Genomic DNA, 26,203 nt, shown 5'->3' on the forward strand with positions numbered 1-26,203 from the left:
ATGAATGAACCTGGCCTCAACTTGGAAATCCAAGTGTGCCACTGGAAAGATGAGAGGAAATCGCTTGATAACGATATAAAGAACGCCGGAAACGGAGTTACGGTTTGGAAATGGCAAGCAATTCAAATATGACCACGTTCTGTGATTTACAGCAAGTAGTCATGTAAATGCAACAAGATGAACATGCTACAGCACCCAAACATGGCATCAAAATACATTGCATGTATCCATTCATGATGCTTAACAAAATACTAGCACTGAGCTACGGCCAATTCATCCATTAACAGGTTCAAACAAACATGGCAAAAATGCATTTGACAAACAGATCTCAGACTTAGTGAAATTAACACTTGTCTGGAATTTCAGATCAGATAGCACTCTTTGGAGCAAGAAAACAATATGCTACAGGACCTGAACATGGCAAAGTAAAGCATGGAATGGAGCTACTCAAAGAGCTTAACAAAAGTCCCTTAGTGACCTTGAGCCAAAAGGGATCAGAAAATACATTTGCACGCATGTGAACATGCCAAAAACATAATCAGTTCTCAGACTTAGTGAAAACTGGAGCATGCTGAAACAGATATCAAGTAGGCTTGTTTACGTGCTCGATGCACTCACTACAGAGCATGTCATGACAATCTAAGCATACACCCATCAAGAACAAACAAAATTCAAGCTAGACATGGCAAGAACAATAACATAGCATGCACGGATCAACTACAACATCCTCGGCAAAATCTCTAACAAGTAGACAATCTGCCCAGATTCACGAAATAGCAAAAGTAGAGCTCGACTGACTCAATCTAGGTTGCTCCATAATTGCAAACAAAGACATATATGGATAGAGCACTACAATATTAACAAAACATCCTTACTGATCATCCTCAAAAGAGGCACGGATCACTAGGAAACAACATGAACATATGGCTATATGAGATAAACAGGTCAAGGAGATAGTGAAATCAGCATTAACGAATGCTCCACTTTGCAAGCTTGTGCTAGTCACCACACACATCACAAAAATACATGGGTTGCACCTCTAGATAGATGGCAAAACATATAACAAAACTCATGAAGAGCTCAGGGGCATAGCATGCACACAATAATCATGGCAAAAATGAAAAATATCTAATTGGAGCAGCAGATCTGACAATTAACTCAAATAGCATTCTTCTAACAGCATTTCGGGCATCAAAATGAACTCCAATGAAAATGATCCAATGAGATGAAATGATGTGCTCTCTGAGGCGAACAACTTGATATGCTATATGCCTAAAACGGAGCTACGGATGAGGAGTTACGAGATGATGAACATGAGAAAATAATTAGGGTTTTGGGCAAAAAGTCAACCTAGACGGGATCCGGATCCAGATCTGGCCGGCGTGATTTACGAGGTTTGCCGAAAATGTCGTTTTCGCTGGAGAGGAACGAGGTCGCCGGACTTGGGGGCCGAGGTCGCCGGGCTTGGGGGAGGAAGGAGCCGGAGTTGGTGCAGACGGCGGCGGAGCTCGACTCCCGCAGCGCGGGCGCGCGGCGGCAAGGTCCGACCGACGCCGGGCGGCGGCCGGCGCGATGCAGCACGGCAGGGCGGTGGCCGCCGGCGAGGAGGCACGATGGCGCCGGGCGGAGGGAGAGGCGGCTCGGGCGGCGCGGAGGGACGGGACGACAGGGCCCGCGGCGGGCTCGCCGGGCCGCTCGGCGGGACGGGCAGCGGTGCCACATGGCATTACGCCACTGGTGCGGGGCGGCGGCGCGACTTCGGGCACCCGGGGCGGACATGTCCGGCGGCGGCGCGAGGAGTTCCCTAGGGTTTCGGGGGGGGGGAAGAAGAAGAATTTTGGAGGGGTCTTTAAATAGGCATAGGAGGAGCTAGGAGAGTCCAAATGAGGTGCGGTTTTCGGCCACGCAATCGTGATCGAACGCTCTAGATGATGGAGTGGGTTTTTGTGGGTTTTGGGCCAACTTGGAGGGGTGTTGGGCTGTAACACACACGAGGCCTTCTCAGTCCCTCGGTTAACTGTTGGAGCATCAAACGAAGTCCAAATGGTACGAAACATGACAAGCGGTTTACCGGTAGTAAACCAAGGCCGCTTGGAAAGTCTCGGTCCAATCCGGAAATGTTTAATCCCCACACATGAAAGAAAGGTTGAAATGACCACCGGAGGAGAACGGAGCACCGGAATGCAAAACGGACAACGGGGAAAATGCTCGAATGCATGAGATGAACATGTATGCAAATGCAATGCACATGATGACAAGATATGAGATGCATGACAACGATAACAACACACAGAGACAAAAACCTGAACCCGAGAAAATAAAATAACTTAACGCCAAAAACGGCAAGAGTTGGATTACATATTGGGTAAATTACATCCGGGGTGTTACAATCTTCATGACCTCAAGATTACGAGACTCAAGACAAGAATTCAATACACACTACTGGGTGAAGGACGGTTGACGGGCACCCTGGAGAAACCAGTGGATGGCTGGGATGCATGGAGAAGCTCCATGACATCTTGCGGAAAGCTTCACCCAGACTAAAAGAGACGGAAGAATACTTCATGCCCGGAAACTTACCTATGAAACCACAAGTCACTATGGGCTCTAGCTTGGTTGACCTTAGTTGTGACTCTGGCTGGGATGGTGCTAGCAGATGTAGAACTACGGTAGGATTGGATGAGCACCGGAAAGTGGTCAGGGGAACTCTTCGGAAGACCATGTTTCGGTCGTCTTGTTCTCAAACACCCTGAAGTGCGAGAACGTAAAAAGAGGGATCAAATCTTGCGGGTAAAGTGTACAAACCTTTGCAGAGGGTTAAAACCTAATCGATTAGCCGTGTCCCCAGTTACAAACAATTTGAGCCTCTGGACTTGGATCTATCTCGGGACTCTCAACACTGGACTGATAATTTAATTGTGGGCAACTTATGATGATTTGGGTGATGAGACATCAGTTGGCGGAACCATGTCATGATAGGAAATTCTGTAGTATAGACTCTTGATATTCCTTTGATGTAGGGAAAATAAAACCAGCTTTTATGCAAACAAAACTCAGATACAGAGCCACAAATCCATACTACATATAGTATAGTTTATCATTTGTTTTGTCTTATTGTGATCGTGCCGGTACATTCAATGTACTGACCTACATGGCTGCAACGTATCATGTTGCAGATATTTCTTCGACGAGTAAGAGTTATGATACAGGGCTACATCTACACTCAAGTTGTCGATGGCGTTGATGGTAGTCCACACCCGTTGATTGTTTCCACTGAGACTTATAAGGTATATATCAGTTTTACGTTATTATACATGTGATTGCACTTTGATATATACATTGTTGTACTGTGTGTGCCAGCATACTGATCCAGGGATGGCACCGATACACAGAGGCTTGACCCTCTAAGGTCGGGTTGCTATAGATATGGTATCAGAGCATATGTTGACTGTAGGACGTGACCCTAGAAATCGGAAAGCTCCTAGGACAGGAAATCTCTAAAACTTTATTGTCAAAAGAACCCATTACTTCTCATCTTTTCTGATTTTATCAAATATCCTCTCCTACCTCAAATAGTTAGAATATACCCCTTTCCCTTTTGACCACACGGAGGATCAACTGAAGCCGCTCCAAGAAGGACAAGATATCGGACAGTCGATGACCATTTCAGAGTAAAGAGGATTTCACCATGTATTGGAAGAATTGCAGTTGCAACAATAGAAGACTCCGAAGACTTGAAGAATTGGAAGACTTCGAAGATTTATTTGACCCTTAGATGACCAAAACCCCTATTATATTCTTACATTAGATGCGACGATTTGTGAGCTGTCATTTGTTTGATGTTTTTCTGACAGCCACAAAAGAAAACCCGTTTCTTCAAAACAATTGTTTGTATTGTGTGTATCTCCCTCCACTCTTCTCTCGTATGTCATCCCAAAACCTTTGGATCCAATAGATGGTGAATGAAGAAGGACTAGTATTCTCTGGATCGATGACTCAACGAGAGGTAGAACTATGGATTTAGAATATGGAGGATCACTTTAGGAATAACTTGATTGGAAGCAGGTATGAGGTTCAATACGCTCTTGGATACTTTACAAAAAGTGCTGCAACCTGGTGGAAAATGCATCAAGCAATACAAGGATGCAATGGAGCAAGAACGTGGGAGGAATTCAAGAAGACTCTATTAAGATCCCATCTCATCCGGAAGCACTGGGATAACCCGATGAAGAAACCTTATGTCTGCAAGATTTGTGGAGAAATAGGACACACCAATGAAGAACACAAGGATGGAATCCCTCATTGTGACGGAAATCACCCAGCTGAAGAACGCTCTAGATGATGGAGAGGGTTTTGGTGGGTTTTGGGCCAACTTGGAGGGGTGTTGGGCTGCAACACACACGAGGCCTTCTCGGTCCCTCGGTTAACCGTTGGAGCATCAAACGAAGTCCAAATGGTACAAAACTTGACAGGCCAACTACCGGTAGTATACCAAGGCCGCTTGGCATGTCTCGGTCCAATCCAGAAATGTTTAATCCCCACACATGAAAGAAAGGTAGAAATGACCACCGGAGGAGAACGGAGCACCGGATTGCAAAACGGACAACGGGGAAAATGCTCGAATGCATGAGATGAACACGTATGCAAATGCAATGCACATGATGACAAGATATGAGATGTATGACAATGATAAAAACATACGGAGAAAAAAACCCGAACCCGAGAAAATAAAATAACTTAACACCGGAAACGTGAAGAGTTGGATCATATATTTGGTAAATTCCATCCGGGGTGTTACAATCTTCATTACCTCAAGATTACGAGACTCAAGACAAGAATTCAATACACACTACTGGGTGAAGGACGGTTGACGGGCACCCTGGAGAAACCAGTGTATGGCTGGGATGCATGGAGAAGCTCCATGACATCTTGCGGAAAGCTTCACCCAGACTCAAAGAGACGGAAGAATACTTCATGCCCGGAAGCTTACCTATGCAACCGCAAGTCACTATGGGCTCTAGCTTGGTTGACCTTAGTTGTGACTCTGGCTGGGATGGTGCTAGCTGATGCAGAACTACGGTAGGATTGGATGAGCACCGGAAAGTGGTCAGGGGAACTCTTCGGAAGACCATGTTTTGGTCGTCTTGTTCTCAAACACCTTGAAGTGCGAGAACGTAAAAAGAGGGATCGAATCTTGCGGGTAAAGTGTACAAACCTTTGCAGAGGGTTAAAACCTAATCGATTAGCCGTGTCCCCAGTTACAAACAATTTGAGCCTCTGGACTTGGATCTATCTCGGGACTCTCAACACCGGACTGATAATTTAATTGTGGGCAACTTATTATGATTTGGGTGATGAGACATCAGTTGGCGGAACCATGTCATGATAGGAAATTCTGTAGTATAGACTCTTGATATTCCTTTGATGTAGGGAAAATAAAACCAGCTTTTATGCAAACAAAACTCAGATACAGAGCCACAAATCCATACTACATATAGTATAGTTTATCATTTGTTTTGTCTTATTGTGATCTTGCCGGTACATTCAATGTACTGACCTACACGGCTGCAACGTATCATGTTGCAGATATTTCTTCGACGAGTAAGAGTTACGATACAGGGCTACGTCTACACTCAAATTGCCGATGGTGTTGATGGGACTCCACACCCGTTGATTGTTTCCGCTGAGACTTATAAGGTATATATCAGTTTTACGTTATTATACATGTGATTGCACTTTGATATATACATTGATGTACTGTGTGTGCCAGCATACTGATCCAGGGATGGCACAGATTTACAGAGGCTTGACCGTCTGAGGTCGGGTCGCTATAGATATGGTATCAGAGCATATGTTGACTGCAGGACGTGACCCTAGAAATCGAAAAGCTCCTAGGACAGGAAATCTCTAAAACTTTATTGTCAAAAGAACCCATTACTTCTCATATTTTCTGATTTTATCAAATATCCTCTCCTACCTCAAATAGTTAGAATATACCCCTTTCCCTTTTGACCACATGGAGGATCAACTGAAGCTGCTCCAAGAAGGACAAGATATCGGACAATCATTGACCACTTCAGAGTAAAGAGGATTTCACCATGCATTGGAAGAATTGCAGTTGCAACAATAGAAGACTCCGAAGACTTGAAGAATTGGAAGACTTCGAAGATTTATTTGACCCCTAGATGACCAAAACCCCTATTATATTCTTACATTAGATGCGACGATTTGTGAGTTGTCATTTGTTTGATGTTTTTCCGACAGCCACAAAAGAAAACATGTTTCTTCAAAACAATTGTTTGTATTGTGTGTACCTCCCTCCACTCTTCTCTCATATGTCATCCCAAAACCTTTGGATCCAATAGATGGTGAATGAAGAAGGACTAGTATTCTCTGGATCGATGACTCAACGAGAGGTAGAACTATGGATTCAGAATATGGAGGATCACTTTAGGAATAACTTGATTGGAAGCAGGTATGAGGTTCAATACGCTCTTGGATACTTTACAAAAAGTACTGCAACCTGGTGGAAAATGCATCAAGCAATACAAGGATGCAATGGAGCAAGAACGTGGGAGGAATTCAAGAAGACTCTATTAAGATCCCATCTCATCCGGAAGCACTGGGATAACCCGATGAAGAAACCTTATGTCTGCAAGATTTGTGGAGAAATAGGACACACCAATGAAGAACACAAGGATGGAATCCCTCATTGTGACGGAAATCACCCAGCTGAAGAACGCTCTAGATGATGGAGAGGGTTTTGGTGGGTTTTGGGCCAACTTGGAGGGGTGTTGGGCTGCAACACACACGAGGCCTTCTCGGTCCCTCGGTTAACCGTTGGAGCATCAAACGAAGTCCAAATGGTACGAAACTTGACAGGCCAACTACCGGTAGTAAACCAAGGCCGCTTGGCATGTCTCGGTCCAATCCAGAAATGTTTAATCCCCACACATGAAAGAAAGGTAGAAATGACCACCGGAGGAGAACGGAGCACCAGATTGCAAAACGGACAACGGGGAAAATGCTCGAATGCATGAGATGAACACGTATGCAAATGCAATGCACATGATGACAAGATATGAGATGTATGACAATGATAACAACATACGGAGACAAAAACCCGAACCCGAGAAAATGAAATAACTTAACACCGGAAACGGGAAGAGTTGGACCACATATTGGGTAAATTACATCCGGGGTGTTACAATCTTCATGACCTCAAGATTACGAGACTCAAGACAAGAATTCAATACACACTACTGGGTGAAGGACGGTTGACGGGCACCCTGGAGAAACCAGTGTATGGCCGGGATGCATGGAGAAGCTCCATGACATCTTGCGGAAAGCTTCACCCAGACTCAAAGAGACGGAAGAATACTTCATGCCCGGAAGCTTACCTATGCAACCGCAAGTCACTATGGGCTCTAGCTTGGTTGACCTTAGTTGTGACTCTGGCTGGGATGGTGCTAGCAGATGTAGAACTACGGTAGGATTGGATGAGCACCGGAAAGTGGTCAGGGGAACTCTTTGGAAGACCATGTTTCGGTCGTCTTGTTCTCAAACACCTTGAAGTGCGAGAACGTAAAAAGAGGGATCGAATCTTGCGGGTAAAGTGTACAAACCTTTGCAGAGGGTTAAAACCTAATCGATTAGCCGTGTCCCCATTTACAAACAATTTGAGCCTCTGGACTTGGATCTATCTCGGGACTCTCAACACCGGACTGATAATTTAATTGTGGGCAACTTATGATGATTTGGGTGATGAGACATCAGTTGGCGGAACCATGTCATGATAGGAAATTCTGTAGTATAGACTCTTGATATTCCTTTGATGTAGGGAAAATAAAACCAGCTTTTATGCAAACAAAACTCAGATACAGAGCCACAAATCCATACTACATATAGTATAGTTTATCATTTGTTTTGTCTTATTGTGATCTTGCCGGTACATTCAATGTACTGACCTACACGGCTGCAACGTATCATGTTGCAGATATTTCTTCGATGAGTAAGAGTTACGATACAGGGCTACGTCTACACTCAAGTTGCCGATGGCGTTGATGGGACTCCACACCCGTTGATTGTTTCCGCTGAGACTTATAAGGTATATATCAGTTTTACGTTATTATACATGTGATTGCACTTTGATATATACATTGATGTACTATGTGTGCCAGCATACTGATCCAGGGATGGCACAGATTTACAGAGGCTTGACCGTCTGAGGTCGGGTCGCTATAGATATGGTATCAGAGCATATGTTGACTGCAGGACGTGACCCTAGAAATCGAAAAGCTCCAAGGATAGGAAATCTCTAAAACTTTATTGTCAAAAGAACCCATTACTTCTCATCTTTTCTGATTTTATCAAATATCCTCTCCTACCTCAAATAGTTAGAATATACCCCTTTCCCTTTTGACCACATGGAGGATCAACTGAAGCTGCTCCAAGAAGGACAAGATATCGGACAATCGATGACCATTTCAGAGTAAAGAGGATTTCACCATGCATTGGAAGAATTGCAGTTGCAACAATAGAAGACTCCGAAGGCTTGAAGAATTGGAAGACTTCGAAGATTTATTTGACCCCTAGATGACCAAAACCCCTATTATATTCTTACGTTAGATGCGACGATTTGTGAGCTGTCATTTGTTTGATGTTTTTCCGACAGCCACAAAAGAAAACCCGTTTCTTCAAAACAATTGTTTGTATTGTGTGTACCTCCCTCCACTCTTCTCTCATATGTCATCCCAAAACCTTTGGATCCAATAGATGGTGAATAAAGAAGGACTAGTATTCTCTGGATCGATGACTCAACGAGAGGTAGAACTATGGATTCAGAATATGGAGGATCACTTTAGGAATAACTTGATTGGAAGCAGGTATGAGGTTCAATACGCTCTTCGATACTTTACAAAAAGTGCTGCAACCTGGTGGAAAATGCATCAAGCAATACAAGGATGCAATGGAGCAAGAACTTGGGAGGAATTCAAGAAGACTCTATTAAGATCCCATCTCATCCGGAAGCACTGGGATAACCCGATGAAGAAACCTTATGTCTGCAAGATTTGTGGAGAAATAGGACACACCAATGAAGAACACAAGGATGGAATCCCTCATTGTGACGGAAATCACCCAGCTGAAGAACGCTCTAGATGATGGAGAGGGTTTTGGTGGGTTTTGGGCCAACTTGGAGGAGTGTTGGGCTGCAACACACACGAGGCCTTCTCGGTCCCTCGGTTAACCGTTGGAGCATCAAACGAAGTCCAAATGGTACGAAACTTGATAGGCCAACTACCGGTAGTAAACCAAGGCCGCTTGGCATGTCTCGGTCCAATCCAGAAATGTTTAATCCCCACACATGAAAGAAAGGTAGAAATGACCACCGGAGGAGAACGGAGCACCAGATTGCAATACGGACAACGGGGAAAATGCTCGAATGCATGAGATGAACACGTATGCAAATGCAATGCACATGATGACAAGATATGAGATGTATGACAATGATAACAACATACGGAGACAAAAACCGGAACCCGAGAAAATGAAATAACTTAACACCGGAAACGGGAAGAGTTGGACCACATATTGGGTAAATTACATCCGGGGTGTTACAATCTTCATGACCTCAAGATTACGAGACTCAAGACAAGAATTAAATACACACTACTGGGTGAAGGACGGTTGACGGGCACCCTGGAGAAACCAGTGTATGGCCGGGATGCATGGAGAAGCTCCATGACATCTTGCGGAAAGCTTCACCCAGACTCAAAGAGACGGAAGAATACTTCATGCCCGGAAGCTTACCTATGCAACCGCAAGTCACTATGGGCTCTAGCTTGGTTGACCTTAGTTGTGACTCTGGCTGGGATGGTGCTAGCAGATGTAGAACTACGGTAGGATTGGATGAGCACCGGAAAGTGGTCAGGGGAACTCTTCGGAAGACCATGTTTCGGTCGTCTTGTTCTCAAACACCTTGAAGTGCGAGAACGTAAAAAGAGGGATCGAATCTTGCGGGTAAAGTGTACAAACCTTTGCAGAGGGTTAAAACCTAATCGATTAGCCGTGTCCCCAGTTACAAACAATTTGAGCCTCTGGACTTGGATCTATCTCGGGACTCTCAACACCGGACTGATAATTTAATTGTGGGCAACTTATGATGATTTGGGTGATGAGACATCAGTTGGCGGAACCATGTCATGATAGGAAATTCTGTAGTATAGACTCTTGATATTCCTTTGATGTAGGGAAAATAAAACCAGCTTTTATGCAAACAAAACTCAGATACAGAGCCACAAATCCATACTACATATAGTATAGTTTATCATTTGTTTTGTCTTATTGTGATCTTGCCGGTACATTCAATGTACTGACCTACACGGCTGCAACGTATCATGTTGCAGATATTTCTTCGACGAGTAAGAGTTACGATACAGGGCTACGTCTACACTCAAGTTGCCGATGGCGTTGATGGGACTCCACACCCGTTGATTGTTTCCGCTGAGACTTATAAGGTATATATCAGTTTTACGTTATTATACATCTGATTGCACTTTGATATATACATTGATGTACTGTGTGTGCCAGCATACTGATCCAGGGATGGCACAAATTTACAGAGGCTTGACCGTCTGAGGTCGGGTCGCTATAGATATGGTATCAGAGCATATGTTGACTGCAGGACGTGACCCTAGAAATCGAAAAGCTCCTAGGACAGGAAATCTCTAAAACTTTATTGTCAAAAGAACCCATTACTTCTCATCTTTTCTGATTTTATCAAATATCCTCTCCTACCTCAAATAGTTAGAATATACCCCTTTCCCTTTTGACCACACGGAGGATCAACTGAAGCTGCTCCAAGAAGGACAAGATATCGGACAATCGATGACCATTTCATAGTAAAGAGGATTTCACCATGCATTGGAAGAATTGCAGTTGCAACAATAGAAGACTCCGAAGACTTGAAGAATTGGAAGACTTCGAAGATTTATTTGACCCTTAGATGACCAAAACCCCTATTATATTCTTACGTTAGATGCGACGAGTTGTGAGCTGTCATTTGTTTGATGTTTTTCCGACAGCCACAAAAGAAAACCCGTTTCTTCAAAACAATTGTTTGTATTGTGTGTACCTCCCTCCACTCTTCTCTCATATGTCATCCCAAAATCTTTGGATCCAATAGATGGTGAATGAAGAAGGACTAGTATTCTCTGGATCGATGACTCAACGAGAGGTACGACTATGGATTCAGAATATGGAGGATCACTTTAGGAATAACTTGATTGGAAGCAGGTATGAGGTTCAATACGCTCTTCGGTACTTTACAAAAAGTGCTGCAACCTGGTGGAAAATGCATCAAGCCATACAAGGATGCAATGGGGCAAGAACTTGGGAGGACTTCAAGAAGACTCTGTTAAGATCCCATCTCATCCGGAAGCAGTGGGATAACCCGATGAAGAAACCTTATGCCTGCAAGATTTGCGGAGAAATAGGACACACCAATGAAGAACACAAGGATGGAATCCCTCATTGTGACGGAAATCACCCAGCTGAAGAATGTGCAACTAGGCAGGTTACTTGTTTCCTGTGTGAAGGAACTACGCACTACCCTGCCCAATGTCAGATTTACCCCAAGGTACAAGAAATTACCAAGCAGCGGAAGGAATCCATGAAAGAAGCCCTCAGGGAAAGATTAGAAGAACCCGTGATGGAGGAAGTTATTGAAGACCTTGATGGTGAAGGCCTAAACATATTTTTGGCCCAAGCCTGCTACTCATGTGGAGAAGATGGACATTTTTCAGAGTATTGCATGAAGGAAAGCCAAAAGTATCTCAGAAACTTCCCTACAGCAGAAGTGAAGTTTGACCCTCAGGAAATAGAAGCTCTGATCATTACGGACAAATTCAGGAAGAGAAAATGAAGGCATCCCCTGAACAGCCGAATTTCTGAAGAGAAGGACCTGAGTAATGTCACTTGTTATAGGTGCAAGGATTTAGGTCATTACGCTAATAAATGTCAAGAGAAGAAGCCTAGAACCCAAAGAGCAGACACCATTCCCGAGAAACCCAAAGATTTATCGAAAATTATTTGTTTTCGTTGCAAGCAAGCAGGACATTATGCTAGTAAATGCCCCGACAAGATGAAAGCCGGAGCTGAGTAGTTCAGATTTTGGTATTCATAATAAGTGTAGTAGGAAGCACATTTATTTTTCATGAGGATATGGAGTTGAATTTATGTAATGAGAGTTTCAGAGATTGTAATGAAATCATGAATCAATAAAGTTAATGTGTTATGATTTCATACGTCGTATTATATGAGTTTTTACTCTATGAACAAAGTTGTTGACCATTTTCGAGGATATGAGAAATATGGTCCATGGAAGAATTTGTGCATTTCAACGGTGGTAGTACCCTGTAAGAACACCCGGCCAATGGAAAAGGAAATATGTCCCACCGATTGGAGTATGGAAAAAAGTTGGAGTTTTCCTTTTGATACGATGGTTATTAAGAAACGGAGTACTATTAGATTTAAAGGAGGTGTAATATGGAACACGAGTTACTCCAAGGATGAGTTAAACTTGTACAAGTGTTGAAGTGGGCCATAACCCACAGGCCCAGGATTTGAAAAATAACAGACGTAACCTTGAAGAAGGAAGAAATTTGGAAGAATCGGTGATTCACTCAGCATACGTTTACTAGGAGGATATGCAAAAATATGAGAGTCATGAAGAATGATAGATGTTTTGTTCAGCTTGCAGAAATTATGGAATTTCCCGCACCCAGTTCGAGGACAAGAGAAATTGTGCAATGCTTGTGAGAATGACCGAGTGTTAGAAATGCGAGATTCGCTAAACCTTATACAAGGTAATGATTCGTGTGCGGAATGGATTGGTCACCATATCGATCGACTTGCTTGTATTATTCGCTCTTGCTATTTGGAATGGTAAATCTGAGTAACTTACCCATCGTAGAGAGACGACGATGTAAACCTTGTTTAAACACTAGAATGACATGTTAAGAAACCCTGGTACCAGGCAGTTGTTGCCAATCGTAGGTTATACGGTGAGATTTAGCCCAAACCCACTTTCTGCAGGAAAACCATTAATGGTTGACCACCATGAGGTTTTCGATAGTCATATATAGTATTGGCGACAGACCTGTCAGATATGAAGACTGAGCCTCTGAAGAACCTTACCATGATGGAAGGACACAAGAAATTGAGGAAGAGGTTATACCCCTGCCGGAAGAACCTTAGTATCAGAGTTACTCGAAAGATATGAGAAGACCGGCACTAGCAACCCAAAAGGATGGAGTACATGAGTTTTGTCGAAACCATAGCCACGATTTTAAGTGTGGTAGCACACTAGACCATTCGGATAAATGGAATTGCTGGAAGACCCCCAAACCCTAACCTTTTCTTGCTAGCCTCTTCGAATCTCCAGGACGAGATTTATTTTAAGTGTGGTAGGTTTGTAACATCCCAAAATTCTAAATTTTGGAATGTTATATTAAATAAATAGTTTTGATTGTTTGTTTGATTGTTGTGTGAATGATTGTGTGCAATTTGAAATTTTTTGAAAGTTGAATGAGAGGGAATGCAATGACTTTCCCAAACTTTCACCTTGCATTTATGATCTCCATGAATTCAAAATCATTCAAACACAAAACCCTAGAGTGAAGATGACATGACTTCTTCCATTTGAAATGAAAAAGGTTTTTGAAAAATATTTGGATTCCAATTGAAAATAGTTCAAATCTAGATACTTTATGCAACTCAATGATTTTCATGATAGAGGCTAAAATGTCTTCTTCAAATTATACGAAATATGAGTTGGAAGTTTAAAAGAATCAAATTGGGAGTGGTTTGAAATTCAAATTCAAAACCACTTATGAGTTATTTTGGTTTTTATTCAAATTATTTTTCTCCAAAAATAAAACATATGGAAATTAGGGTAAAATGATTCCCTACAGCATAAAAGTGGAGAAAAATGAATTTGAAATCATTTTGGTATTAAAAAATGATTTTTATTCGGTTTTAATGCATTAGCAGCACTGTTTGACTTTTGTGAATTGTTGTGTACTTTATTTGCCTCTAATAATATGTTCATTTTTTCGGATTATTTTTCCTGATCATTTTGATATATTATATGTGTATATTATTTTTTAGTTTTGCTTAGTTTATTTTTGTTTTGTTCTCTGTTTAAAGGAAAATGGGGGAAATTATTTTTAAAAGGCTGAAGCCCAGTCGTCCAGGCCACCTCTCTCTCTCCCCGCGGCCCAGCTGGCCCAGCAGCTCGGTCCTGTGCCCGAAACCTCTTCACACCGGCCTCCCGATACCCTCGCTCTCCCACCTTTCTCATGGACGCTGGGCCCTGCCATTTTCTTCCTGCTCCCGCAAGCCACGCAGGGCATCGCCGCCGCCGGGATCCCGAACTTCTCGGGATCGCGATCTCCCGATCCGCCCCCTGCTCCAAGTCTCCCCCGCTATATATACTCCTCCCCCTCGAGCTGTTCCCATCCTTTCCCCTCGCCGAAACACTTTCCCACGCCCGAGCACCAGCGCTGCACCATTGATGCCCTAGAGTCCGCCTCCGACCTCCCCGAGACCCGACGCCACCACCATCGTGCTCCCCTCCCTCGACTACACCTTCCCAACAACTCTCCTGAGCCTCAGAACCACCGGATCGCCATCGTCGTTGATCACCGACGCCATCCACCGCCTCGAGCTCGCCGTCGACCATCTGCGCAGACTCCACGACCACTGTTGGACTCGCCGTCGCCCGCTACATCACCCCTACCCCTCCAGCTTCTGCCCCATAGTTTATACTGGTTCTGTCCACCATTGCGGTGTAATACCCTACTCCAGTGTGGTGTGGTGGATTGCCTTGTAGGCTCGGGATGAACAAGTACAAGGGAAGAACAGCCTCCTGAGGAGTGGTGTTCTTGAGCTCGATGAGCTTGTGTGGCTGGGGATGATCAGAGTGATCTGTCTCCATATGAGCCTCTCTCTCTCTCTCTCTCTCTCGATGAGCACCCCTCGCTACGGTGGTGGCCAGCCCAATTTATAGAGACTCGGATCCTCTCCCCAAATATTAGGTGGGAAGAGATCCCACAATGGCCAATTTAAAGGGGGACAACAAGTACAAGTTATCCTGACAAAAGGTGGTCTTCGCCTGCCAAAGGCTCTGCTGGTGATGTCGTCGTGGGCTCCGTGGTGACCTCTGTCTTGCCGTCCTGCTGGTCTTGGTCTCGTTGCACTGATGTGGAAACCTTTGCCTGATGCTTCGGGACTCCTCGTCTGCGCCCGCCTCTTTAGCACCGAAGTGGAAACCGGCACTCTGCGCCCGCCGGTACCCGCCTGGCCTTGGTCATCATGGCTCGCGTCACGAGAACCTCACGAGGTGCCCCTTGCCTTGATCTCTCCGCTCCTCGCGAGCCAACCTAGTGAGGCTGCCCCTAAGGAGGTCTTGTGTATGGCAGTTGATTTTTCAGCCATTTGCAAAGATATTTCAGTAGGTTGGAGTTTATTCAAGTCAAGTCTTTTATATAAAGAGAAAGGCATAACACTAACACCAGCTCCTAAATCACACAAAGAATTTTTAACATAACTCTTTTTGATAGAGCAATGTATAGTTTGTATTCCCGGATCTCCAAGTTTTTTAGGTACTCCATCTTTAAAGTGTAATTAGCAAGCATAGTGGTGATTTCAGCTTCTGGTACTTTTCTCTTATTTGTGATGATGTCTTTCATATATTTTGCAGAAGGTGGCATTTTCAAGATATCAGTCAAGCGAGTACGCAAAAAGACAGTCCTCAGCATTTCAACAAAGCGTTCAAATTCTTCATCATCATTCATTTTAGTTGACTTGGGTGTAAAAGGCATAGGTTTTTGAACCCACGGTTCTCTTTCTTTACCGTGTTTTCTAGCAACAAAGTCTCTTTTGTCATATCTTTTATTTTTAGCTTGTGGGTTATCAAGATCAACAGGTGGTTCTATCTCAACATCATTATCTGGTTCTTTATCATTGGTTGGTTGAGAGTCTTCATGAACCTCATCATTATATTTTTCATTATCATTAGGTGAGTGTTCATTACCATATTGAGTTTCAGCATAAGAGATAGAAATTTCATTATCATTATCAGGAGGTTTCACTATTTCATGTTCACTAGGAGCATGTGAAGTCCTATCATTCTTATTTTTCTTCTTCTTCCTGGAAGGACTAGGTGCACTAGTGTTAGCTCTTTGTGAATCTTGTTCAATTCTTTTAGGGTGTCCCTCTGGATAAAGTGGTTCCTGAGTCATTTTACCTCCTCTAGTTGCAACTCTAACAGCAAAGTCATGCATATTATGATTCATTTCATCAAGCAATTCTCTTTGTGATTTAGCAACTTCTTCTAACTGAGTTTGAACCATAGAAGCATGTTTTCCAACAACTCTAATATCATTTGAGATTCCAAATAACAAGTCACTCAAGCGAGCAATCATGTCAGAATTATATCTCAATTGTTTCATAACATTTTGCATTGAAGTGATCTCGTTTTCTTATGTAGTTTTCAAACTCATAAAGGCATTGACTAGGATGCATATTGTGAGGATTATCATTATATTAAAATTCATAAGTGAATTTACCTCCACCACCTTAGGCAGTGGTGGTGTATTAAGCCCATTTATTTCTTCAATAGGAGGTAAATTTTTCACATCCTCAGCTTTAATACTTTTTCCTTCATAGATTTCTTTGCCTGTTGCATATCTTTGGGACTGAGATATAATATACTCCTCTTCTTCGGAGTGGGTTCAGGCGGTGGCTCAGGAATAGTCCAATCATCATAATTTTTCAATATGTTATTCAATAATTCCTCAGCTTGTCCAACAGTTTGTTCCCTGAAAACACAACCAACACAACTATCTAGGAAGTCCCTAGAAGCATCGGTTAGTGCATTATAGAAGATATCAAGTATTTCATTTTTCTGAAGAGGATGATCAGGCAAAGCATTAAGTGACTGGAAAAGCCTCCCCCAAGCTTGTGGGAGACTCTCTTATTTAGTTTGCACAAAGTTAAACATTTCCTGTAAGGCAGCTTGTTTCATATGAGAATGAAAATATTTTTCAGAGAAGTAATAAGTCATATCCTGGGGACTACACACACAACCAGGAGCAAGAGTATTGTACCAAGCTTTAGCATCACCTTTTAATGAGAAAGTAAATAATTTTAGAATTGAGTAATAGAGAGTTTTCTCATCATGAGTAAAAAGGGTGGCTATGTCATTCAACTTAGTAAGATGTGCCACAACAGTTTCAGTTTCATAACCATGGAAAGGATCAGATTGAACCAGAGTAATTAGCTCTGGGTCGACAGAGAATTCATAATCCTTGTCATCAATAAAGATAGGTGAAGTAGCAAACTTAGGATCACATTTCATTCTAGCATTTAGAGATTTTTCTTTATACTTGTGTAATAATTTCTCTAGATCATCTCTATCATTGCAAGCAAGAATATCTCTAGTTGTTTCTTCACTCGTAACATAACCTTCCAGTACCTTAGGAAATTCATATTTAGGAAGGCTAGTTCTAGTAGGTGTTTCAGGAGATTCGGTTTCAAGCTCATCATCAGATTCAACAACATCATGTTGTATAACTCTAGCAATTTGTTTATCAAGGAATTCACCAAGTGGCACATCATCATTACCAAGCAAGGTACTAGCATCATCATAAGCAGCATTCATAGTAGAAGTAGCATAATCAATAACTTGGGACATATCAGAATTAATAGCATGTGGTGGTGTTGCAAGTTTACTTATAACAAAAGGTGAATCTAAAGCAGAACTGGATGGAAGTTCCATACCTCCCCTCGTCTTTGAGGGAAATATCTTAGTCTTGGCATCCTTCAGATTCTTCATAGTGATAATATGATAAGAATCCCAAGTGACTCAACAAATATAGCTATGCTCCCCTTCAACGGCGCCAGAAAAAGGTGATCGCAACAATTTTCGAAGGCATAGTATTCAACCCAAATTTATAGGTTTGACACAAGGGGAGCCAAAGAATATTTGAAGGTATTAGCAGATGAGTTGTTTGTTCAACCACACCTTGAGATTAATTATCTACAGCGAAGTGATCAGTAGCAAAGTAATTTGATAGTTTTGATAATAGTGACAGCAGCAATGGTAACAGTAACAATGATAGCAGTAGTTTCTAGCAAGTGTAACAGTAATGATAGCAATAGTAACGTAGCAAGATCAATAAGGATAAATTCATAGGCATTGGATCGGTGACTTGTTGGATGATAATCATCATGAGACAATTATAACCTAGGGCGATACGGCACTAGCTCAAGTTCACCAATATAATGTAGGCATGTATTCCGTAAATAGTCATACGTGCTTTATTAAAAGAACTTGCATGACACCTTTTGTCCTACCCTCCCGTGGCAGTGGGGTCCGTATTGGAAACTAAGGGATATTAAGGCCTCCTTTTAATAGAGAACCGAAACAAAGCATTAAAAGATAGTGAATACATGAACTCCTCAAACTACGGTCATCACCAGGAGTGGGCCCAGTTGTTGTCACTCCAGGGTTGTCGGATCATAACACGTAGTAGGTGAGTATAACTTGCAAGATAGGATCTAGAACATGAATAGAATGATGAATTCATAAATGGTTCAGATCTTAAATCATGGCACCCGGGCCCAAAGTGTCAAGCATTAAGCATTGCAAAGTCATAACAACATCAATCTAAGAACATAGTGGATACTAGGGATCAAGCCCTAACAAAACTAACTCGATTACATGATGAATCTCATCCAACTCCTCACTGCCCATGGATCCTATGAAGGAATTACTCACTCCCGATGGGGAGCATCATGGAATTGGCGATGGAGAAGGGTTGGTGATGACGAAGAATGAAGACCCCCCTCTCCAGAGCCCCAAACGGACTTTAGATGTACCCTCCCAAGGAAGAACGGGGCTTGGTGGCGGCTCCGTCTCGTGGATCGTGATAGTTCTTTTCCCTGATTTTTTCTAGAATTATGCGTGTTTATAGTATCTAGGGGTCGTCAGCGGGGCCACCAGGTGGGTACAACCCACCTGTGCGCGCCAGGAGAGGGAGGCGCGCCCTGGTGGGTTGTGCCCACCCAGGGCCCCTCTCTGGTGGGTCATGGCTCCAGTAATTCTAATAATTGATATAAAAAATCCTCAAAAACTATCATTCCATTCCGAGAACTATTATTTCTGCACAAAAACAACACCATAGTAGTTTTGCTGAAAACAACATCATTCCGGGGTTAGTTTCATTCAAATCATGCAAATTAGAGTCCAAAACAAGAGGAAAAGCTTGAGAAAAGTAGATACGTTGGAAACGTATCAGTCATGTCAGCCGGGTCAACAATGGATCTGTAAAACTTCAACTTCTCTGCTGCGCAGGCCAACTCAGCATAAGCCACATCCCCCTCTTCAGACTCACTAGCAATTTTCCTGTCACCGTCCACCAAGATAGTGCCCTTTGGCGCAGGCATTTTGAGTTTAAGATAAACATAGTAGGGCCTAGCCATGAAGCGAGCGTAAGCCGGCCGTCCAAACAGAGCATGATACAGGCTTCTAATCTTTACCACCTCAAACGTCAGAAACTCTGTTTTGTGTTCATACTCATTGCCAAACGCAACTTCCAGTTTAAGCCATCCAATGGGATAGGCAGATTTTCTGGGAATGATCCCATGAAAAATGGTTGAGGACGGCAGGAGCTATTTCTCTGACAAATTCGTGTGCCTGAAAGTATCATAGTACATGATGTCGATGCTGCTTCCTCCATCCATCAGTACCTTAGTAAGCTTATACCCATCAACTTGAGGTGCCACCACCAAAGCTAGACAACCAGGATTTTCAGCCCAGGGAGGATGATCTGCATTACTCCAAGTGACTGGTTGCTATGACCAATTCAAATATGCAGGAACAGCCAGCTCTACCAGGTTAACAGTATGCTTCTGGAGTTTGCTATCCCTCTTGCAAGTGCTAGTCGTAACGACATGATACTGCCCACTATTTAACTGCTTAAGATTGCTCTAAAAACGCGCCTGGTTACCCTACTACTGAGTGTCGTGTCCGGAATGCTGGTTTCCACCTCTATGGTTGACATACCCCTGATATCTAGATCCAGACCCGCCAGGACCATGAAAACCACCAGACGAGCCGGCTCCGGGGAAACCGGATCCTGAGCCGTCGGCCCTATGTTGCCCTGGTTTTCCACCACCGCCATCCTGGTGATTTCTGTAAGCTTGATTGTGAAATTGCTGCATATTTTTTTTGAAGAGTGGTTCGCTGGCTTATCCTGAGTACTATGCTTGGGATATGGACCTTGGACGGCTTCCTTGAAATCGCCAGCTTTATTTGCATTGAATGGCCTCCTAGAATTATTCCATCCCTATCCCTTCAAACCAGTATTTGTGTTGGCAACAAAGCTTGAGCCACCCTATGGATACTTACACTTGCCACCGTTGCCCTGATTGCCATGGTTACCATTGTACCCGGAGTTCTGTTGCTGTCCCTTGCCACCACCATTTTTCTTGCCTTTCCTTGCCTTTTCGCCGTCCGACATGGGATCCTTTGTAGTATTTGACTCAGTTTATTTGGTAAGGACATCCATGAGACCTCCCATGTCCTCAACCGTCCACTTGTGGCGCTCATGGTTCTGAACCAAAGGATCAAAATGATAGTTTTTCTCCAAAATTAAGACGGCTAGGGCGGCTGATATGCCATCGGAAGACTGGATAATATCTGTGACCCGGCGAGACCAATGGTGAGCTGACCTGTCCTTGCGCTGGACACAGTGCTATAAATCAACAGTTTTCATCAAACACTTGCAAGTTCCTTGGAAGTGTTTGATGGAACGCTCCTTCAACTCTACCCAAGTGCTGATGGAATTAGGGGGCAAGTTCTTCAGCCATGTACGAGCCGGCCCCTCTAGCATCATAGTGAAATACTTGGCACAGACCGCGTCGGTAACGTTTAGCATGTCCATAGCGATTTCATAATTCTCAATCCAAGGCGCCGGATTGAGATCAGCCGTGTAATTGGGAACCTTCCGAGGGCCTTTGAAATCTTTAGCCATGCCCTCATTGCGTATAGCTGGTACTAGGCATGGAATCCATATGGTTCTCGTGCTCGGACAAACACCTTGTGTTACCAAGGGGGTTGTAGGAGGCGACTGATGAGACACTGTGTTAGCCGCTTCTGCCTCCCGCCGCGCCAGGGTTGTGTTGACGATCTCCTGGGCGTCTAAGGCTCCATGACAAGGCGGGTCACGTGGTTGCTCGCGTCTCCATTGAGCGCGGCTGGATGAGGGGTGGAGTGAAGGCGCTGCTGATTGTAGGAGTAATTTCCTTGTTGAGCAACCGCAGTTTTCAACATCTCGATGGCATGCAAGGCTTCCCTCTCAACTGGGGTATTCCCCATAATCGGAAGTGCAACAAGGTTAGTAGCTGCTGCCAACAGGTTATCAACAGGATAGGAGAAGTGACCTGCCAGTGTTGCAAAACAGTCTGGAGTCGTTCGAACAAGCGGTAGGTGTTGGGTTAGCTCGAACTGACGCTTTTGAGCCAGCTGACAAAACTGAGCCGGAAGTGCCGCCCACCTTTATCTTGGGGCACGACCCGGTTCAATTGCGGTATAACCGATGGTGCTGGGGTGCTCATCCCAGCCCCTGATATAGGCGTGTTGAGTAGACACGCGAGCTCAAAATCAATGGGCAGGCGGCTGTCGTGCCTTCTCCTATGAACCATCTCTGAAGATCTCTATTAGAGGCTCATGCACCAGGCCTCTGTCCTCAGGCCCTCCACCTCATTATGAATCGGGGCTCGTAACTGCACCATGCAAGCATTCTCGGCGTTGATATCCTCTTGAGCCTTAGTCATTTGCTCACGGATTAGCTATCTCTTCATTGCGCTCCACCTGGTTCTCCATTGTTAATGGCGACTCTAGGAGCGTTTTCAATGTGGTGACCATCTCTGAAAGGACTTGGGATGGCGGCTTGATCGGGCTAGACGCACTTGGATCAGTCGCCGATGTACTGGTTCCTCCCATGGCGCCTGCTCCGGTGGAGTCGACAGCCGGCGTGGTGCCTGCCATGTAGATAGTGGTCCAACGGGGCGGCTCATGATCGACCAGGGCCAGCTCATCATCAAAATAGCCCCCAAGCCTTCCGTCATACAGTGGGAGGATTTAATTAGTATCTCCGACTGATGACTCACTATCAGACTAGACCAGGGTGTCGCCACCGTATGTAGTGTTGTCCATGAGGTCAACCCCCTGGGTAAAGCCGATGAAGACATGGTTTCGTCCGGCTTGAGCCTGGGTGGGTTGCGTGCACCGAGCCGGCTCGATGATGTCGGTGCAGATGTCCGGCTCAGGTCCTATTTCATCGATTTTGCCAACGAAGACGTGGATCATGTCGAAGGGGACCCGGTACCAGTACTCGATCGAGTCAGACTTGAGGCCCCTACATGAATCATCAATTTAGAGCTTGCCATGGTGACTCTTGGTCATGCGGCCGATCGCATATCCCTCGATCCCTGGGAGAGCTCCCTTCAAGAACTCAACACCACCGAGCGATAGCCCCTGGGTGGGCGCCAACTATTGTGGTTTTCTCAGGCAGATGTCCTCGTGAAAGGACTTAGTCGTGAGGCCATCACCACGAGGTAGTATCTTGAACAGGGTTGATCGGAACCGAGAGACAAGGGTTTACCCAGGTTCGGCACTTTACAGTGGAGATAAAATCCTACTGCTACTTGATTGATGGGATCTTGATTATAAGGGTTCAACTTGGCTATCCTAGTACTCGAGAGATGGTAACCTAAAACTTTCTACCTCTGGGGCTCTGCTTTATATACAGGTCGAGGCCCATGGCTTACAACAGAGTCCAAGTGGTAATACGGCCCGTACCCTAATCAGTTTCCTACTTATCTTAATTCCCCGGTAAAGGAACTATGGCGTGTTTGGGAGAGACGTCGCCTCAGGTGTTGGGCCATGAGCCGTCCCACTCTATGAGTCGCCCCATGGACCTTGAGGTCTTGATCACCACAACCCATGTTAAGTTTTACTCTTCAGGACGCTACTGTATAACCCGACCCTGAATGGGTGGGTCATACCATGGGCTTATATCCCCAACAGATCCCATGCCAAGGGTTGGCACCAAGGGGATGATTGATTTTGCGTGGCAGCGCCTCTCCTGACAGGTGTGAGATGCACGTTTCCCTGGCAATCTTGCCAGAAGGCAGTGTTGCGCCCACGGTTGTCGGGGTGGGTCCAGAGGCCCCTATTGTTTGTGCTACATGGGGTCCTCGCACATGTCACACCATCCCTTGGGGTCGCTACAGTTCGGGGGACAGAAGTCATCTGGGCCTCTTCGGAGACCGCGGTGGAAGGCACCACCATTGGCGGTGCGACCGTGTGGATGACGCCCCTACGGGGGACGAGGTTGAAGACGGCAATGTGATACGGTTGGACGACCTAGAGGGTGGCGATGTTCCTGATGGTGGGAGCAAGGGTGCTCCCAGCAAGGACGGTGTTGTTCTAAATCCTGAAAACAAAGCCACTACAGAGATCAGTGTGTTTTCTTTGCTGGTGGAAATGGCCGAAGTCCCACGCACAAAGGACATGTCCCGGCCGACCCCATCTGCCGTAGACGCTTTGAAGCTAAGCGATACTCACTACTAGGGAAAACCTTATACACAGAATCTTAGCAGCAGTGCGGCACAAAAAGAGGCGCTACTGCTAATTAGTAGCAGCACGGTTAGGGAAAGCGCGATACTAATGTAAATTTAGTAGTAGCGCGTGAAGTTCAAACCGCGCTACTACAAAAATCCACCGACAATACACAACGACCTAACTTTACCAATAGCGCAGCGTCAAGAAGCGCGCCACTGCTAATGCCATAGTAGTAGCGCGCTTTTTAGTCACACCGCTGCTGCTAATTTTGAAATTGTCCACACGGTTGGCCCGTTTAGCAGTAGCGTGTGATAGGAAAGCGCGCTACTGCTATGATCATAGCAATAGCGTGCTTTTGCTCCCGCGCTGCTGCTAAGAAGCACCACCAACCACCTTTTGCCACCTTCCCCTCCCCATCTCCTCTCCTCCCTTTCCCCTACCTCCCACATCCTCCCTCTCTCACTCTTCTTCTTCCTCAATACTTCTCCCCCCATTACTCTCCCTCTTCTACCTACCTTTCTCTCTCTTCATTACTCCTAGCTAACTACACCACCTCCATTAATGCATCTCCTCTCTTTCTTTCCTACCCCTCCACTAGTTGAAGTTGTCTCCTCCCAAATTAGCTAGCTAGGTAGATGTAGCATTCAGTTAGGTGACCTATTTGCCCCCTAACTAGATCTTTCTTTGTCAAGAAGAGCTTTGTGCACTTTTGATCTCCCTACATCATCATCCACAGCGTGTGCTCTATCTCGTAGCTAGAGGTGATTAAATTTTCATGCTTCTGCAAAATGGAGATATGTGTGTGTGTGATATGATAATTGGGAAATATGATGGAAATTCTGTGTGTGGCATGAGTTGACGCCAAATTGTGCTTTTGAGTTGCCTATGTTTTGCCGAAATGTCGATTTATTTCCGTTTCGGAAATTCCGGGCAAACTCTAGATCAATATATGTCCTATTTTTAGGGAAGGTCATGCCGAATTTTTGTATGACTTTGATGCATGCACGCATTTTTATAATCAATTTGTTTATTACTACCGGGCAGGTGTTCATGATGGTCAGTGGAACGATGGTGGACAGGTGGTTGCGGTCGGTGGTGCAGGACATGAAAGAAAATAACCTGACAGAGGTTTTATGTCCGTGTCGAACATGCAAAGGAATAGTTTGGCTCGACCCCTATGTAAGTGCATCTAGTGCCACCCCTAGTTGGTTTTGGAGTATTGACGACAAACCTAGTTGAGGGACTAATGTGTTTGTGAGAATTGCAGGATAACACAGGTAGAAGTCCCTCATTGATTCGGTTTTCTTACCAGAGATGACCCCTAAAAATGTATGAAGACATTGATGTCAAAGGTGGTATATGAAGATATTCACATTGAAGACTATGACAAGAGAAGACATCGCATGAAGCCTATGGAGCTTGAAGACTTAGATCTTTCGTAGCTCTTTTTCCTCTTCCTTGTTGAGTCATAGGAACCACCGTACTGTTAAGTGGGGTCCAAGAGAACGATTCAGAATGACTGAAGTGATGCTTAAACAAAACCTATGTCTTCGAGTGAAGACTATGAGAGCGAATCTTGTCCAGAGTTGGACAAGTCAGCTTTGCTTGTAGCCCAAGTAAAGTTGCCGTGTGAGTTTGAAATCTGACCGTTGGAACACGTGTCAGTTCCTTAGTGACCCAGGGTCATTTCGAACAAATCAGGTCGGGTTGCCTAGTGGCTATAAATAGCCCACCCCCTACAACCATAAACGGTTGGCTGCTCAGAGTTACTGTACGGCTTTTGTCGTTTGAGAGCAACCCACCTTGAAGCCTTTGGGAGAGAATTCCTTGCGAGGATAAAGCCCTAACTACCCAGAGCCAAAGCGAATTAGGCATCACTTAAGTCTTCGTGTCTGTGTGATCTGAAGACTTATTACACTTGAGGACTGTGCATCCTCCAGCCGGTTAGGCGTTGCGTTCTGAGCATCCAAGAGACATTGTGGATCGCCGGTGAACGAAGTCTGTGAAGGGTTGGGAGTCTACCTTGAAGACTTACCAGAGTGATTGGGCGAGGTCTGTGTGTCCTTAGCTCAAGGGGAATACGGTGAGGACTGGGTGTCCTGAGCTGCGTGTTCAGGACTGGGTGTCCGGGACTGTGTGTCCTCAGGTTTAAATACCTACCTGCCCTAACCAGACGTACAGTTGTCACAGCAACTAGAACTGGTCCAACAAATGATTGTCTTCAACAAGTCACTGGTTTCATCCTTCCCGTCCCTCTACTTACTGTTACTCCTTGTGAAGTCATTGTATGATTGCACTATCTTTTGTCTTCACTAAGTGACTGTGTGTTCTGTTTGGCTTCATAATATCGTCCTACCTGATCCTTACTGCATTGCTGCTATTAGTCATTGTGCTCTCACTTGAATACTTGACTATGGCTTGCCTAGTGTAGTCTACCTTCCGCTGCATGGTAATAGGTTTATTTCTATCGTTTGTCTTCGAAACTTCCACATTTTGAAGACTTTCATA

This window comes from Triticum dicoccoides, chromosome 1A (assembly GCF_002162155.2).
Source record: "Triticum dicoccoides isolate Atlit2015 ecotype Zavitan chromosome 1A, WEW_v2.0, whole genome shotgun sequence".
In the NCBI taxonomy this organism is placed as follows: Eukaryota; Viridiplantae; Streptophyta; class Magnoliopsida; order Poales; family Poaceae; genus Triticum; species Triticum dicoccoides.